The sequence below is a fragment of the Schistocerca piceifrons genome, chromosome 9 (genome assembly GCF_021461385.2).
Source record: "Schistocerca piceifrons isolate TAMUIC-IGC-003096 chromosome 9, iqSchPice1.1, whole genome shotgun sequence".
NCBI lineage: Eukaryota > Metazoa > Arthropoda > Insecta > Orthoptera > Acrididae > Schistocerca > Schistocerca piceifrons.
Genome location: NC_060146.1, coordinates 137323627 through 137342101, shown reverse-complemented (window position 1 = coordinate 137342101; position 18475 = coordinate 137323627). Strand labels below are relative to the sequence as shown.

Here is an 18475-nt window from a genome sequence, read left to right as displayed (position 1 = left end):
CGACAGATGAGGAAGGTGGTTTACAATCTGTTCGAATGGTGTTACGAAGTCTACCCACTTAGATTGCTTATTCGGAATGTACGTCCTTATAAATCTGTTAAATTCTTTGAAGATTCTTTCTGTCGGATTCGATTGCGGTCGAAACAGGGATATCAAAATTTGTTTGATTCTATGGCGAGCAAGAAATGCACGCCACGGGCGTGATGTGAAATTTGAAGCATTATCAGACAAAATTGATTCTGGAACCCCGAATCGTGGGAAATAATCATTTTCAATGCGACGAATTATTGGATTTGCACAAGAAGATTTTACTGCGTACAGTCTTATGTGCTTAGAAAAATTGTCCAGGATTGCTACTAAGTATTTAGCGCCTCCCCTACCGGTGGGTAGTGGACCTGCTAAATCAATACTAAGAAGCTGGTTTGGCCTTTCAGCAACTATTGGATTTAGTGGAATTGAAGTGGAAATGTTTAAGGATTTTGCCTTTTGACAGATGACACAGTTTCTCAATAATTTATGAATTCTCTGGTGTAGATTCGGAACATAACAGTAAGTCGAGATTTTCCTTTTACATTTTTCTGGTCCGTAGTGACCCCATGAAATGTGAGTGTACCACAGAAGATGTTCAATGAAATTTCGAGGGATGCAAACACACCACCTCTCAGATGACTCAGACGTCTTATGAAATAGCACTTAGTTATGAACTTTATAAAACTGGGACAACTTGTGGGCTGGATTTTCGTGAAGAATTTGTATAACCTTTTTCCATTTTGGATCTGTATTTTGAAGAATCTGAATCTGCCTACATAACTGAAGAAAATACTTTCTGTGAATTGGATCTTTCATTAACAAGACTTTATAATTAGACATTTGTTCCACCAGTTCGCTGGTTTCTAGTAAGCCCTCAGGTGAGCGAGAAAGTGCGTCTGCTATAACATTATCTTTACCTTTTATGTATACAATGTCAAAGTCATATTCCTGCAGGAATAAGCACCATCGAGTAAGACGAGGGTGTTGCAACTTGCATGTAAGGAGGAATGATAAGGCTTGATGGTCTGAATAGACTTTAATTTTTCTTCCATAGATATAATAGTTAAATCGCCTAAAAGCCCATATTACGGCAAGTGCCTCCAACTCCGTAACCGAATAAGACTTCTCACACTCTGATAACACTCGACTCGCAAAGCTAATCACTTGGATTTGCTCGTGTCCATTTACTAATTGAATCTGGAAAAGACAAGCGCCGATACCCACAAAGGAAGCGTCTGCAGTAATACAAAATTCCTTATCCATCTGAGGATGATGGAGAATGTTACTGTTAACCAGACTGTCTTTAATTTTCTTAAATCCGTCTTGGCATTCCGGCGTCCAATTCCAATGTGAATTCTTTTTTAAAAGGTTGTGAAGAGCGGGATTGTTCAATACCTGATTGGGAACAAAACGTCTGAAAAATGACGTAAGACCGATAAATCCTCTCAGTTGCCTTTTTGTAACAGGGGTTGGAAAGTTTTTTATAGCAGATAATTTTTCCGGGTCGGGTTTAATTCCTTCAGGGGTGATGATGTGCCCTAAAAATTTAATTTCACTTTTTCCAAACTTGGATTTCTTAAGATTTGCTGTAACACCATACTCTCTGAATCGTTGAAATATCTTTTGCAGAAGGGCCACATGATCTTCCCAATTTTTCGATGCTACAAGAACGTCATCCACATAGACTGTTACCTCATCTAAAAGTTCAGGACCTAGTACATAGTCAAGGGCAGAAATAAAAATTCCGGAACTCACATTTAGTCCAAACGGTACAACTTTGAAATGGTAAGATCTACCTGCAAATATAAACGCAGTGTACTTCCTAGACTCCTGCGCAAGTTTTACTTGCCAGTAACTGCTTTTCAAATCAAGGGTACTCAAATACTTAACTCCATGAAACTTCTGCAGATGCTCTTCAAGAGCCTCTGGTCTCGTTCTTATGGGTACTATAATTTTATTGATTAATCTTGCATCTAGGACTAGCCTTACGCTACCATCTGATTTTAGCACAGACAATAAAGGACTCGAATAAGGTGAATGAGATACTTCTATCACATTCCAGCGTAACATTTTCTTGATCTCGCACTTGACAGCTTCGCGTCTCGCATATGGAATGGAATAGCTTGTTCTACAGTAGGTTGAATGGGGCAGGACATCCATTCGATATTCAAAGCCTTTTATTAGTCCAGGTTTCTTAGAAAATACTTGAACGTAATCTGTTAACAAATTGTAAAGCTCATTCTTCTGTTGTTTGGATAATTCAATGGACTCACTAGCTTTATCGTATAATTCATTCTGACCGGGAATTAGGTCTTTATACTCATCGTCATTAACACTTTCAAGATCTGTCATGTCTTCTGTCTGACTGTACTGTTGCCTTTTAGTCCATGGCCGTACTGCTGTTTGAAGCACCCCAAAGTTTGTCTTCACCTTACTTCTTAACAAATTTACAGTTACTTGTTGCTGGCTCGCTACTAGAGTACAGATTCCACACTCGATGTCAATTTTAGCTTTCGTCTGCCTCAAGAATTCCATACTCAGGATACATGGCACTGATAGGTTTTTAACAATAAGAAAAATGCACGTTACTGAAATAGACTCTATCTGGATTTGAAGCTGAGTCTGAAGATTTACACGTTGTGTTAGTGGACCAATTGCTCCCGATATGGTGCAACCTTGAATTGGAAGTGATAAAACTTTGCATACAGAGGATATTTGCTTAAATAAACATAAAGATAAGACATTTATATTAGCTCCTGTACCTACAATAGCTGTTACAGGTATGTTGGCAATTGATACCCTTATGGAAGCTTGAACTTGTTCGTCCCATACGTCACCATTGTCTTTCGTCTCAGTGTCTGCTACTAGATCATCCCGTAAGTTTGTCTCTTTGTCATACCTAATTGCTTTAATTTCGTGTGGACTAAGGGACAGGGTGCCCCCATTCAAACCTGCAGCATCCTCTAGGAGGCTCAAAGGTGCTGCTTTTAATTTTCCGCTCGACGCTTACTTTCCTGCTGATTTATATTTCTTAATGTTTCTTCCGTCTGGAACTGGTGTTGGTTTTGTGGTACGAACTCGGTTGGAAACGGATCTTGTTGTCCTGGCGTATTCGCTTGCGCATAATAAATTTGCGTATTATGCGGGCGTTTAGGCTTCAGAGTTCCCGAAGGTCCGTTCGCTTGTGGCTGAACAGTATTTTGCTGTGGCTTGTGTTGATTGTAACCGTTAGTGAAAGGTGTACATTGGTCTTCACCTTGATTATGCCATTTATTTCTTTTCCACTGACGATTTGAATCGTAAGACTGATCGTTTTGATAATTACCGTTGATCGGTTGCGTGTTTCCATATTGCTGGGGCTGTGTGCTATAATGTGTATTTTCGTACTGAGGTGGTGACGAATTATATATTGGATTGTATCTCTGGCCGTTATTGTACTTATTTTTGTATTTGCTGTTGGAGTACGTAGTGCGTTTATTTTTGAAACCGTTGTGGGGTTGGTACTAGCTGTCGCTGTGACGCGCTTTCGCTCGGCCACCATTGTTGCCTGCGTATTCTGTATTGTGCTGGCCGCCTGCACTGAAGTGGGCGTTGCCAACATCAACTCTAGCGTCCTCGTAAATCAGATCTAACGAGTCTAACACAGATAGGAAAGTGTCCGTATCGTCCTCAGACACGTTTACTAACTTTTCTCTGATCGCAATCGGTAGCTTAGTTTTTAGAATCATAATAACGTCTTTGGCGGTGATCGGCGAATCCCAGAACTTGATTTTCGCTAAATACTTTTCAAAATATCTTCTCAAACTACCGCGCTTACTGTTAAACACTTCGGCGTTGTAAACCTCTTTTCTCAGGCGCTGCTGCACACCAGAACTCCAGAATTTAGCTAAAAACATCTGTTCAAACTCTTTGTAACTTTTACAAGAGTCGACCATTTCGGTTCCCCATAAGGCAGCATCGCCTACGATAAATCCACTAACAAATTGAATTCGCTGGCGATCACTCCAGCTACTCGGGAAAATTCCTGAAAAATTTCGGAGGAACACTATAGGATGAATTTCTCTTTTCTGTGGGTGAAAGGTCGGAAAAATACGATGTTTGATCACGCTTTCCTCCTGCATCAAACTGACAAAAGTGGGTGGGCTGGTACTCTGGTTAACTTGTGCTTCTATAGAACTATGAGTTTGAGCGTTAACAAATGGTGAACGGTAATGTACCTGCTGTTGTTCATTACTTCGTGGTGAATTATTCCAGTCTTCTGACACGGGTGGTGGGGAATTTTCAACTTGACATTTTAGTGTACGAACTTCATCAACTATCTGTTGACGCCATTCAGGTAAATCTTGAGCTAATGTTCGTCTTATCTGGCCTAATTCTGACATCACCGTGTCTCCTGTTTTTCCAGGGGCTGCCAATATTTCAAAGGTCATGTTTTTGACAGTTTCCCTGAGTTCGTTCTTGACCTTGTTTTCTATGAATCCGTCTTTGTTTTTAATCCACTCTTGGTAGTGATCAGACAATGCTTCAGCATGTGCCTTAACAGTATTCTTTATTTGGTCCTCTACATTAAGAGTCTCAATCTGTTTCGAAAGATCATCAACAACATTCTCGATCGTGTCTACTGCGGTTTTAACTCCTTTGACCTCATCAGAGATTGCAGTATAATCTTCTTTTAAGGTCGCAGCTTGTTTTTGATATTCTATCACTTTTGAATTTATCTCCCCCTTGGCTGCTTCGATTTTTTCATCTAACCGTTTTGAAATATCCTCCATTTTTGACTCTACTTGTGTGTCAATTTCTAGCCTCATGATCGTGATCTGACTGCTGATTTGGCTTTGGACATTACCCAACAGGGTATTTAAATCAGCTGTTATGTCTGCCTTTAGTTCGGCCTTTACCGAATTTAACCGTGTATTTAGGTCATTTATCTCCGTTTGCAGATCTGTTTTTACTGAATTTATGTCTGTTTTTACCGAATTTATTTCTGTTTTTACTGAATTTATGTCTTCTTTTACTGAGTTGCACAGATTTGTAAGGACCTGATTTTTATTATGCCGCCTTTCGGCCTTCTCTTTTTCTTCGCGGGCCTTTTCATCTAATTTTTCCTGCTTTTCACGTTCCTGTCTTTGCGCCTCTCTCTGTCTTTGACTTTCGAACTTGCGTTCCATTATTGCTTCGATCATTGCAGCCAAGTCATTTTTTTCAAAAGCGGGAATAGTTTGCACACTAGGACCAGGTTCTAAAACTTCGGTCGAGGCTGCTTCTGCCTCCGCTCGTGTACCTATCGCGCGTGATCGTAATGGATAGTGAGGTCCATTCGCATCACCGCTGTCGTCTGGTTTTGTTTGTGTCCGCTGTTTACCGTCAGTCATGTTCATGAATTATTTGTCAAACGTCAAAGTGCTACAGATATTGTTTGTCACTGCCGTCAGTCGTTTGTCTGTGACGTAGTGCTATGGCTTACTGGGACCTAAGATAAAATTTTAACTCTGGGTAACAACTGACGTTCATTTACGCCAAGAAGACAAGATGGTTCCTACTAATTACAAACAAATGAAATATCACACGTTTTACCAGTTTTGAGCGTAGTTATCCGCCATATCGTAATTTTTTTTTATGCACTGACAACAATGGTACACTTTCACTGAATTTAACTACATAGGAATGGACTATGGACAAATTGAAATAAAGCTGTTTCAAGGCAAGGAAAGACAGGTTTATGTTCTGATCAACTCGAAAGATGCTACGTCACTACGAAAGCTTGGCTACTGCGTATAAAAATTTGACTTACTATGGCTGTCTTGATGGTGATACGGATGAATACTCGCGTTTTTTGGTAATTTCATCAATCGTTCTTCTGAATTAATTAAAAGGTTTTCCCACTTCTCTTTCTCGGTTGAATTGCATCCACATGAAAAAATGAAACAATTACTAGAACAAGCACTGAAAAATTAATAAACACATACATGAAATGATTTTTGATCAAGTCCCTGTTCGGGCGCCAAGTGTAGCGTTGCTCTTGGGGGACAAAAATAAAAAGAATTGTTACTTTTTTTTTTAATGTCGAAAAAAGTGAATATTTTGGTGGGCCACTTGGCAACAGAATCAGGGATTTATTACGCTATTATAATAACATACGTTGACCATTAAATACCTGAATAAGAGCAGCATATTGATATATATATATATATTTGAGATCGCTCGGAAGAAACATTATCATTTCTGTGCATTTTTATAGTCGCGATGTAGTCATACCCGGATCAACACTAAGGGACCAGAAGATTTATAGACTTTAGAAGAAATGCAACACTACACAATTAAAAAAGAGTTGGTTCAGAAATAATAGGAAAACGATAATGTTCCTTCTGCCTCATGCTGCGTTCGGCCCATCAGCGTGATCGTAATTTCTGATGATGAAGTAACACAAAATAATTAAGTTAAGTAAATAAGGAGATGGACTCATCAAGGTTAATTTACGAAAATAAGCACACTTATCTTTAACACACGTTTTTTTTTAATGCTACGTACCTTTTCATATCAAATTACAATAGATGACCATTGTGGTTAAATACTTTATACATAACAGTCAAAATGTCCTCTTGATGCTGTCTGTTCGTAATCAGTTACCAGAAACTACATGCTTTCTGATTGACAAAATAACATTTAGCATTTTCACTCAATATTTTCACATAGAATATAAAATACAGTTGCGGAACACAGCAAGTCCGCGTCCGCCTCTCATGGAATACAAACAGTAAAAGGTGAGGCGCGAAAAGCCTCATTTGTCTTGAAACAACAGAATTCTTTTTTTTATACCATTAATCGATACATGTACATAGAGATTTACTGGCACCGCGCAAGAAGGGCAAGATAAAGAATAATAGATTCTGTCGCTGCTATGCGATGATTCATTTCTTTTACTTTACAATTTTTCGATAACTTTAGGCCATCAGGCGTTTACTATTGAGCGTATATTAATGTTTGTGAGGCGAAAATTACTAATATTACAGCTTACGGACATTATGGTTGTTGTAATCAGTAACACGTTATTTGGATGCATTCGATGCCCTTTAATGTGCACGAAGCGTTTAGGTCCGCTGTAAGTTTATATTTTCGAGAGTGTTTATGTAGATGTACGTTGTGAAAATTTCATGCCAGCTAGTGAAGATTTGATGTTGCAACATGCAACAGCGAGAGTAGCTTCATATCTTGGCGTTACAAAACAATGATTACTGAGTATTAGTGCTGTAACTGCTGAAATCTTAAGCATCCGTAATCGACTTAAAGCATGATTTGTGTTGAAGGAAAGAAGGAAACCTTCATACTGACGTCTTCAGTCAATTTTGCAAGATGTTTCAGAAAAATGTCTCGTCTTGAAAGTTTTACAGAAATAACACAGCAGCTCATAAAGCTGTGTGTTGGATTTTCCGCAGTTTTTGTTGTAAGAAGCATTTTCGATCTTTGTTTATATACCTAACAGTATGCTGTGTAACAAAGATCGTTGTTTATATACATCTAGTTGTACGCTTTGTAACAATACAGTGTGTAAAAAAGTATTGTAGCCGTTATATTTCGAATTTACTTGGGAACCAGTCACTTTACAATAATAAAAGCATATACTGCAGATTATAGATGCTGTGGTACTGTCCATGTGAAGCTCGAAGAAAATTATTGAAACGTAACATACAATTCTATCAGTCGGCCATGTTGTATGTTGGTCGTATAACTAGTGCACAGAGACAACCAGGAATAACCACAAACCGAATTAGAAATACCCATGAACGAATCTTTGGTTTTTCCTTTAGCAACAGCATATTATTTTTGTAATAACGGTAAGCAAGACTACACTCGGCCCAGTGGCTGATGGGAATGCTCACTGTCATGCAATTGTTTTAAGAATTAGAATAGGAAAGAACTTTTATAATTGTGATAACTTAATAATTTGTACGATATAAAATCGAAGTGCACGCACTGTAGGTGAACTGTTGAGACACAAAATCGAATAATAACCGAGAGCTATAACTACCGGTGTCTGTTGGAAACGCCAGGAACTACCAAAGTAAAAAATACACATTAATTTTATCAAAATTAGCCCAGTTAACTGAAAAATGGTTAATTTTCAAGAATGTTTGCCGATCAAAGCTGCAGGTTCCAAACGACAGATATCGAGCATGTGATTATAAATCGATCACACAACTGTTGTGGCGGGATTTATAATTAATTATTTGCGAATTGCTTCGAAAACCTACATAATTTATGTCTTTAGTGAGTTGGAATGTCTGCTTTCTTTGGCTGATTGCCTGACGTGGAAGAACCTAATTGCATGCTTATATACTGCAGAGAATAGTTTGAATTTCTGTCAGAAATATGGACTAATACCGGATGATGAAAAGAGAGATTGTGTAGATTGCGATGGGGCGAAATCTTTAATTGGTAAGAAGAGTTGTGATAGTGAAATATCTTTACAAATTCATTGTGATAACTGTGGTAGAAGAACGACTATCAGGAAAATATATGGTTTCACTGTTGAAAATAGTCTATCCAGACCAGCATCGTTATTGTATCTGACTTACCTGCTAATGCCGTGTGCTACCTTTTCGGGTTATGCAGTGAAGTCTGTTATATAATAGTAACGAACGACAGTATAACGATCGGTGGACCAAATAAAGTTGTTGAAGTGGACGAGTCGCACATAGCACGAAGGAAAAATCAGGACGACCTTTAAAGAATGAAATCGAAAATATTTGGGCATTCGGTGGCATAGAACGGGAGTCCCGGAAGTGCTTTGTGGTCAAAGCGTTCTCCAGAGACAAGGTAACTTTAGTCGTTTGATAAAACACTTTATACTGCTCGGTAGCAAAGCGATTACAGACGGCTTTCAATCCTACAAGACACTAAAAACAGAATGAGTCAACCACGAGTTTGTGAACCGTTGTGTAGAGTTCGTGTCTTCTGATGAACCCAGTGTCCTCTCGAAGAACATGGAGAGGCTGTGAAAATCAGTGAAATTTTCGGGTCTAGTGAAGCAGGGGATACAACCCGTCGGCTTTGAACAATGACGTCACAAGTCGCCAGAGAGCATGTATTACAAAAATGAAAGAGCTGAGGAGAATGTTGAGAAACAAAGGAATGCGATAGAGATAAACTTTATTTCACATATGTAAGAGCCAGTAGTATTTTCACGTTAACGATAACGCGTGTTTGTATCTTAGTATTTCTGCGCAAAATACAATGGAAAGAAATGAATGAAATTACTAGCAAAGAATACATCACGTTACATGTATGTCAGTTGTATCTCGAAAGTCTTTCGAACTGTATTGCTTAAGTGCAGAACGGGATACAAGTTCAGCGTACTCGATTTCTTAGTTTCAAGTGGCATTGCTGTCCTGTTGTTCACTTGAACTATGTATCCCCTGCTTCGCTAAACCGCAAATGAAACACCCGATACAAATTAAAAGCTGATTCGAAGTGTGTTGCTTAAGTACAGTCCGGAATACGAGTTTGTCAAAAGGCGATTTCTTCGTTTTCACTAGCATTACTGTCCTGTTCTTCGCCTGAACGATGTATCCTCCGCTTCAGTAAACCCTAAGTGGAACACGGGATACAAATTGTAGATATGCTGTTTATTTCGTCTCCGCTATTACTAACAGTCCTTTCTTACGTACGTATCAGTATTACTGATGACAGAAGGACCTACGTATGTAATATATGTATACCAGACTTCCATTGACCTCGATGTATGTACACTGATAACGAATAGGTGGAAATACACGTACGTTACATTTGCAACCTGTTTCATTTTATACGTTTTGATTGTTTATTTAACCTTTGTGTTTCACTTGTTGAAAGGGAACTACACAGTGATCTTGTCAAAAGCCGAGAAGCGATTCTTCTTAGTGTTGTAGCTCCCTTCAGTAGCTGATAAGTGTTTTTTTGGCTTTTTTTTTTAAAAAAAATCTCACGAGATAGAATAAACTGATCCTACTTTATTAAGCAATCAGTAAAAAAACGAAACTGAAACATAACAGCAAAAGCGAAAATGGTAAACTGCAAATAGAATAGATTACAAAGACTTCGTAATCTATTCTATTTTCAGTTTACCATTTTCGCTTTTGCTGTTATTTTAGTTTAGTTTTTTTATTGATAGCTTAATGAAGTAGGATCAGTTTATTCTATCTCATGAGATTTTTTTTTTAAGCCAAAAAAACACTTATCAGCTACTGAAGCATCTGTATCTTAGGATCAGTTTATTCTATCTCGTGAGATTTTTTTTTTTTAAGCCAAAAAACACCTATCAGCTACTGAAGCATATTGGTGGAATAAGAAAGTGAAATATGGCAAAATAGTGAAATATAGATAAACGATCGCTTTTAGATTCACATTCAATTATTTTAATGATAGCGCTTATTAGAACACAGAACTGCTTTATTATCTATGCCTCGAAGTGAAGACATTACTATCTATGACTAAGGAATGACGTCATTGTTCAAAGCCGACGGGTTGTATCCCCTGCTTCACTAGACCCAAATTTTCCATTAAAAGGGAAGGGCGTCCAGGAGAAAGAGATCAACTCTACTTGTTTCAGTATCTGTACTTCCATAACTTGTGTCTACCCAGGTTATGGCAAAAAAGAAATGCATACGCATCAAATGGACTTTTTTGATGACGAGTGAAGTAAGTCATTTCCTTTGTAACTTCAAGTAGTTTAGTCAACGTTCTTTTTATCGTTGCTGTAGTGACCAATGTAAATACCGCTCGTAATTCCCGCCACCACAGTCGCAGTCAAGTGGTCGATTTAAAATCGCGCCTTTGATATCTATCGTTTCGGGCCCGCGGCTTTGATAGGCTAACATTCTTGAAAACAACCGATAATAGCACCCAATTAAACGAAAGAGTCGAAACTATTACACAAAAAGGGTTTAGTGAAACGGGGGATGCAACCCGTCGGCTTTGACCAATGACGTCATACACTACTTATAGATAGTAATGTCTTCACTTCGAGCCATAGAAAATAAATCAGTTCTTCGTTCCGGATAAACGCTGTCATTGTATATTAGAGTACTTGAATGTGATTTTAAAAGAGACCGCTACATATTGCCAAAAATATTTTTCGTGTGCATCTATTAAATTAATTGGTTGTTTCTAATTCATTCGGTTCTTAATTTCATTCTTAGTGATATTGAAGTAATTTGGACTATTAGTTTCTTATTTTAGAACAATTTTTAGTATCTCATTTTCGTTTGTAGGTATGAATTTATCTGTTCCGATGAACCTTGTTGATTTACGAGAGGCTATGGGCGAAAACATGTTGGCCACGATTTGTTTTTTGCAGATGTGTGGCCTCATTGCTGAGTACGCTCGACGTCGTGAGTGCGGCGAACATATGCGCCCCACAAGTGTATCTCGACGCCGTACTCATGACTTATTCGTATGGCGCCGCAGCAGAGATAGGTTGTGGCGATCCAGTAGAAGAGGAACATGTTTCGAAAAATCTAAGCTCGCCTTGAGGGACATTATGAAAATCACTTACTGTTGGTGTTCGAGATATCCTGTGTGGCTGTGTGTGCATGAATGTCGTGTGAGTAAGCGTACAGTTGTGGATTGGTATTCTGTTTGTAGGGAAGTGTGGAGTACATGAAATATAGGGGGCCGGGTGTTGTGGTCGAAATTGACGAATCACATTTTGGCAAAAGGAAGAACAACAGGGGGAACCTACGGTGGGATTATGGGTTTGGGGGCTGTAGTTTCAGGTCAGGAGTGTGACGATGTAGTGTTCAACGTAATACCCAATCGAAGGAAGGAAGTTTTGGTCAGTTTCATTGAAGATGACGTTGCAGAGGATTCCATTGTAATTTCAGACGGGTTTTCTTCATATAGGGATTTAGGGGAAAGGGGTTATCAGCATCTCGTAGTAAATCACAATATTGAGTTCAGATCATACCCACAGGGGCTTGCACAAATAGCATAGAGGGTTACTGGTCAGCCGTGAAATCTCTTGTAGGGAAAGGGAAAAACCAGATTTCCACACTTCAAAGTCACCTAGACGAATATTCAAGGAGACATAGCAGCCCCCAAACATATTGCCCGTTTAAATGCTTTATTAAACATGTTGGGCAAATGTACCGTCCGAAATATGTTAGCTAATTTCACATTAGGATTGGTTTGTGTGTGTGTGTGTGTGTGTGTGTGAGAGAGAGAGAGAGAGAGTTTTCGTAATGTTGTGTATGTGGGTATGTGATTTTTGTTGATGTCTTTCAAGGCGAGCTTCGATTCTTTTAGGAAGTTCCCGTCAGGTAAGTTCACTTTTTTATTTTCTTCTTTTGCTGCAATTGACTATTTTGACGTATTTCATTGTTGTATTACACCAATACGTATGTTTTCGTGTAGTCCAGTACGTAATAGAAGTTTCGCAGCTGTCGTCTTTCTTTCGTTTCCCAGCAATAGTACCATTTGTCGTCTTGTTGCCTCTTCGCGTAGTTCAACTGAGGTACAGGTTGCAAATGTAACGTAAATCCATTTCCACGTTTCGTTAGCGGTGTACGTATATAGAGGTTAACGGAATTATGGGACACAAGTATCATGTACGTAGCTCGTTCTGCCCTCGGTAGTACTAATATCTACGTAAGAACAGACTGTTAGTGATAGCGGAGGCGAAATAAACAACTCATGTAAAATATGTATCCCGTGCTTCATTTAGGGTTTAGTGAAGCAGGGGATACATGGTTGAGCTGAACAACAGGACACTACTTCTAGTGGAAACGAAGAGATCTACGTACGCCGAACTTGTATGCCGTACTGCACTTACGCAATACAGTTCGGATGAGGTTCGAGATACAGCTCATATACATGTGACGTGATGTATTCTATACTACCAATATTTTCCATCCATTTTTCCCTTTCATTTTCCAGTTAAATAATACGATACAAACACGCGGTATCCTTAACGTGAAAATACTACTGGCCTTTGTATATGTCAACTGTATTTTTCGTCTCTCGTATTCCTTTGTTTCTGAACAGTCTGGTCAGCTCTTTCATCTGTGCAATAAATGATCTCTAGCCAATTCTGACATCATTGGTCAAAGCCGACGGGTTGTGCCCCTTGCTTCACTAGACTGCACAAAAACGTAAACTAAAAGTACTCTTATAGGCTTAGCTACTTTCCCAAAGTCTGCAACTGTTGATAAAATGAAATATTTGCTTGAGAATAACCCTAGTTCAAATTATACCCAGAAACAGCGATATATTTCTAATAAATATTCCCTCGAAAATCGTGTCATATTTGGAACTAACAAGGGGAGGCCGCCAATTGTGAAATTCAGATTCGATTTATACTGCGCATAATAACAGCTCATGGCCAGAGGTGTAATGTGGTAAAGCACCAAGATGCACTTCTCAGCCGTTGTCGAGAAAATAGACAGTTAAAAGAAACCGTTGCGGTGAAATACTCTCTACGATTAGTTATTTCCTACAACGTCGTGGCGCAGCGGTAAGCGCTCTGGTTCGTAATCCGAAGGTCGCCGGATCGAATCTCGCGCCATGGTAATACAAATGTATACACACACATAAAACACACACACACACACACACACACAAAAGGTTGTCCTGGTAACCCGACACGACATGAACAAGATGACGCATTCGTATACGGCACAATATTCAATCACGATGTCTGGACGAGTCTTGCCACTTGTTTTCGTATGCCTCCAAGAGTCCACAGGTACGTTTGGTCCCAGAGTACAGAAGACAGTCGACGAGTACGCCAAGAAGTATACCAACGTTGTTATTACATCCTCCAAATCCGGTAAACTAACAACGGGTTTGAGACCGCTACGGTCGCAGGTTCGAATCCTGCCTCGGGCATGGATGTGTGTGGTGCCCTTAGGTTAGTTAGGTTTAACTAGTTCTAAGTTCTAGGGGACTAATGACCTCAGCAGTTGAGTCCCATAGTGCTCAGAGCCATTTGAACCATTTGAACAACGGGTTTGTTCATGGACTTCTTGCGTAATGCTTTGCAACCATACGTACAAAAGAAAGAATTTCTCCTTCTGATCGACTCTTGGGGTGGGCAAACGAACCCGGCATTATACGATGAGATGTTCCAGGACGATAAGAAGTTACCAACGTGCACTATAAAAGTCATTCCTCCAAAGTGCACTCCTCTCGTCCAACCGTGTGACGTGTATTTTTACCGGCAGGTAAAAAATTTGATCAAGCGCCTTCAGAATTGTGCTTTTTTAATCGAGCGAAACCGTGACATCAACTCCACAGAGACGATTGTATAAAAATCCAATCCATCGTCCACCACCAATTGTCTTCTCCGATTTTTGCCGATATGATACGATACGCGTGGTATGCATCAAACCTGACGAACGAAGGAACAATTTTTCAAAATGTCAATCAGGTGTGTTTCCCAACAGATAATTTAAAAAAAACAATTGTTCTTGTAAAAACGCATCGTTTATCAGATGTGCTCGATGTCGTGCTGTTTTCTGCTTTCCATGTTTCTATGATAACTATCACTCTGGTTCGTGCGATACCCCAGCTACTTCTAGTCACTAATTGTTAATTATGTGCGAGTGTGTACCGAACTTTTCAATAAATTGTATCCATTTGAATATTATTAGTGATATTGTGTTTTATATCAAGTATTATTTTTCCACGACAAACGACTTTCAACAACTTATTATATTCATAATTGTTGCAACTGATTGCCAGGAATAATGTGTGTGTGTGTGTGTGTGTGTGTGTGTGTGTGTGTGTGTGTGTGTGTGTGTGTGTGTGTGTGTGTGTACACATTTGAATTACAAAAAAAATAATAAAAAAATTTGCATGCCGTGAGATTCGACCCGGCGACCTTCGGATTTCAAACCCGAGCGCTTACCGCTGCGCCACGATGCTGTAGGAAATTAATAATCGTAGAAAGTATTTCACCGCAACGGTTTCTGTTATCTTTTAACTGTCTATTTTCTCGACAACGGCTGAGAAGTGCATCTTGGTGCTTTGCCACATTATACCTCTGGCCATGAGCTGTGCGCAGTATGAATCGAATCTGAATTTCACAATTGGCGGCCTCCCCTTGTAAGTCAAACAAGCATCACAACGAACAAAATGATAACATTAAATTGTTAGTATGCTGTCAGCCAGTGACAACACTCGTACGTAAATATTATCAGCTGCAGTTTTCCACTAACAACTCTTAATTTAACCACATAGTCCAAACTTTCGTCAAAATAGTAAATACAAGTAGGATATTGCGAAGAGAATCATATATCGCGACATAGATACATATCAACCAGACACCGCAAATTCACGTTGGTATTCAATTCTTTTGACATCTCAACAAAATTTCCACGTTACACTTAACACCCGTCTTGTTGAACATAACAGGAAATGCCGCCTGGCTCACACGGATAATCGGCCGTAGCAGAAAATGTTTACCAGGAAGGTAATCATGAAATAAAATTCAGTGAAGAACGTCGTATCTAAAACCTCGCATTATTAAGTGCGAATGTATAGAGAGGCCATCGACGTTGATAAACACAGTAACAATGTTAACTGAATAGGTCAGGGTATTAAACTGGGTAAAATTAGGATATCAGCGTTGCACCGGAAGCGTGACGGTCGATTACTTCCAGTCGAGAATGTTGGTATTAGCAACTTTCAGTCGAGAATGTTGGCATTAGTAAAGACAATCTCATAGCCGACGCCACGTGATGGACAGTGTCGCCCTCTGCACTGCCTGTATGCTCAGCTCTTCGCGGCTTCCCCTCGGAGGATGTTTCCGGCAATCGGAGACGAAACGTCAGGGGAGAGTTCCATACATCGACCACGGCCTGTCAGGCCGGATGTTTTAATTGACAACTAATTCATTTGTTTGCGTTTATTCCTGCAAAGCTCCTCCTCATATGTTAGACGGTATAAATAGGAGGCTGCAGTCACAGCTCAGCAGTGCGTCCAATGCGCCTGAAACCGATTATACGTTGTGGGTTTTTAACGATATCGGACGTTCGAGAAACATTTCTACAGGTGATACGTCGGGGTAGCCTTAAGCAACACTCGGAGATAATGTTTGCTTTTGTGATTTTTTAGCCGGCCGTTGTGGCCAAGCGGTTCTAGGCGCTACAGTCTGGAACCGCGCGACCGCTACGACGGCAGGTTCGAATCCTGCCTCGGGCATAGATGTGTGTGATGTACTTAGGTTAGTTAGGTTTAAGTAGTTCTAAGTTCTAGGGGACTGATGACCTCAGAAGTTAAGCCCCATAGTGCTGAGAGCCATTTGAACCATTTGTGATTTTTGAATAACATAACTATTGGTGAAATCGTGTGGTTACCAAAGGAACATCGCCGACGCTTTCGTCAAACACTATTGTATATTCCGGCAAACCGCATCTATTGAAAGGCATGACGTTAGAAAAAACTGCGCTCACAGCTGGTAAAATTGCTGTTTGTTAAAATAAAATTATTAAAATTCTGTACTATTCTCGTTTGTAGAGGTAGTGACCCAGCTCTCCTGATCGTAAATATATGACGTCACACAGTCCATATGGATAGCTCCCGTTCCGCCAGCCAGCCAGTTTCCCTTTGTCGTTCGTGCTAGCCGCTTTTGCCTTGCCCTTCACTGATCTCATAGTGGTGAGATACTGCCACCTGATTCTTTCCACATTGTAATTTGTGTGTGCCGCGACTAATTATGTTAGAAGTGACAATTCTTTATCACCAATCCGGCCTCTTTAAAAAAGGAAAAAATCGTCCGCTCATCATAAAGTATTTTCTTTTTAGATGCGTGCAAATTTTAAAGAATGGGTCACTTCTTTACCATTCGCTCGCTATAATATTAATGATATTTTCTGAATAGTAATTTTTGACTACGAGCGATGGGTATGCATATGATCTTTTAGCGTTGATAGTACATTTTAGACATCCCTTTACTAATTTCCCAGCTCGTGGTCTAGAGGCTAGCGTTGCTGTCTCTGGATAATGGGGTCCCAGGCTCGATTCCCGGCCGGGTTGGAGATCTTCTCTGCCCGGGGACTGGGTGTTCGTGTTGCCATCACTATTCCATCATCATCATTCACGGCAATGGCTAGACTGGACCGAGTAAAAAATTGGACGTAAAAATTGATACTTTGTACGGGCGCTGATGACCGCGCACTTGAGCGCCCGCGACGCTACGGTCGCAGGTTCGAATCCTGCCTCGGGCATGGCTGTGTGTGATGTCCTTAGGTTAGTTAGGTTTAAGTAGTTCTAAGTTTTAGGGGACTCATGACCTCAGATGTTAAGTCCCATAGTGCTCAGAGCCATTTGAACCATTTTTTGAACTTGAGCGCCCCACAACCCAAACATCATCCTTTACTAATTTTAATATCCGCAAAAAGTGGTGACACTGTTCATCGCTTTTTACTACGTAGGTCACTTCCTCATGCGGCTTAAAGCCGCGAAAGCGGTTGTATTTTAATAAACAACAATTTTACCAGCTGTGAGCGGAGTTCATTCTAACATCATGCCTTACCTATGTTCAGCATATCTCTGTGACCTGTTGACGTAGTACGCTATAAAAGTCTGTACCAGACGTACGTAAGTGTTTCATGATTTGTATTCTACATTGGCTTAACTCAGAAGTTCTTCGTGACGGTCTGGCATACGTATAGTTGGCCGAATGTAACTTAGTAATGTTAAATGTTATCCAGACTAATTTTGCGTGCATTTTATACCAGCAACATGTGCTTTTTCTCGTGCAGTAATAACAGCAAAGGGTGCGGTATTTGCTACAGTACAACGTGAGACAGATACGATTCTTCCATTACAAATCTCTCATAAATTAGGTACGATGCTTCCATTACGAACCGCTCAGAAATTTTCGTACCAGCTGAACAGTATACATACAACAGCATAGAGCTAACGCGCGCACGCGAGAGAGAGAGAGAGAGAGAGAGAGAGAGAGAGAGAGAGAGCACCAAGTGTTTAATGCGTGGAGGGGGTTGGAGGACAAGCGCATGCGCAGTATCTGCGATGTGGGAGACATCTACCGTCGCCACACAGAGTTCGTTGGTCCAATTCGACTGTACGTGGCACGACCAAGATCACTGTTTTTGTCAAATGGAGCCACCTGTCTTTTCGGAACACGATAGAGTGGTAGCTTAGTACGACCAATACAGTTCTCTCTCGTTTCGGGAAGTGTGTGTGTGGCAGGATAGATCACATGTAATGTGAACATCGATATGCGCTCGATTCGTGTGACGTTCACTGTATGAGATAAAGTATCGGAGTTTTGAAAGTGAAGGCATACTTACCTGGCACAGGGGATACCGTGATCATGAAGGCGGTTCCTCCAGGACGAGGCTCTTCCATTGCACTTCGGTTGGGCTGACCCCTGCGATTACCCCTAATGTGGGTAACTCGGGTGCATAATATTTGGTAGTCGGGACTGCGTTCGCGCAGACCCGGT

The 18475-nt window shown here is 40.1% G+C and overlaps 1 non-coding gene across 1 annotated transcript; it reads left to right on the top strand.

The window, feature by feature from the left end:
- The first annotated feature begins 18312 nt into the window (after positions 1 to 18312).
- LOC124717482 lies at positions 18313 to 18475 on the top strand. The gene has a single exon (XR_007005753.1). It is a non-coding gene; the product is annotated as a U1 spliceosomal RNA (small nuclear RNA).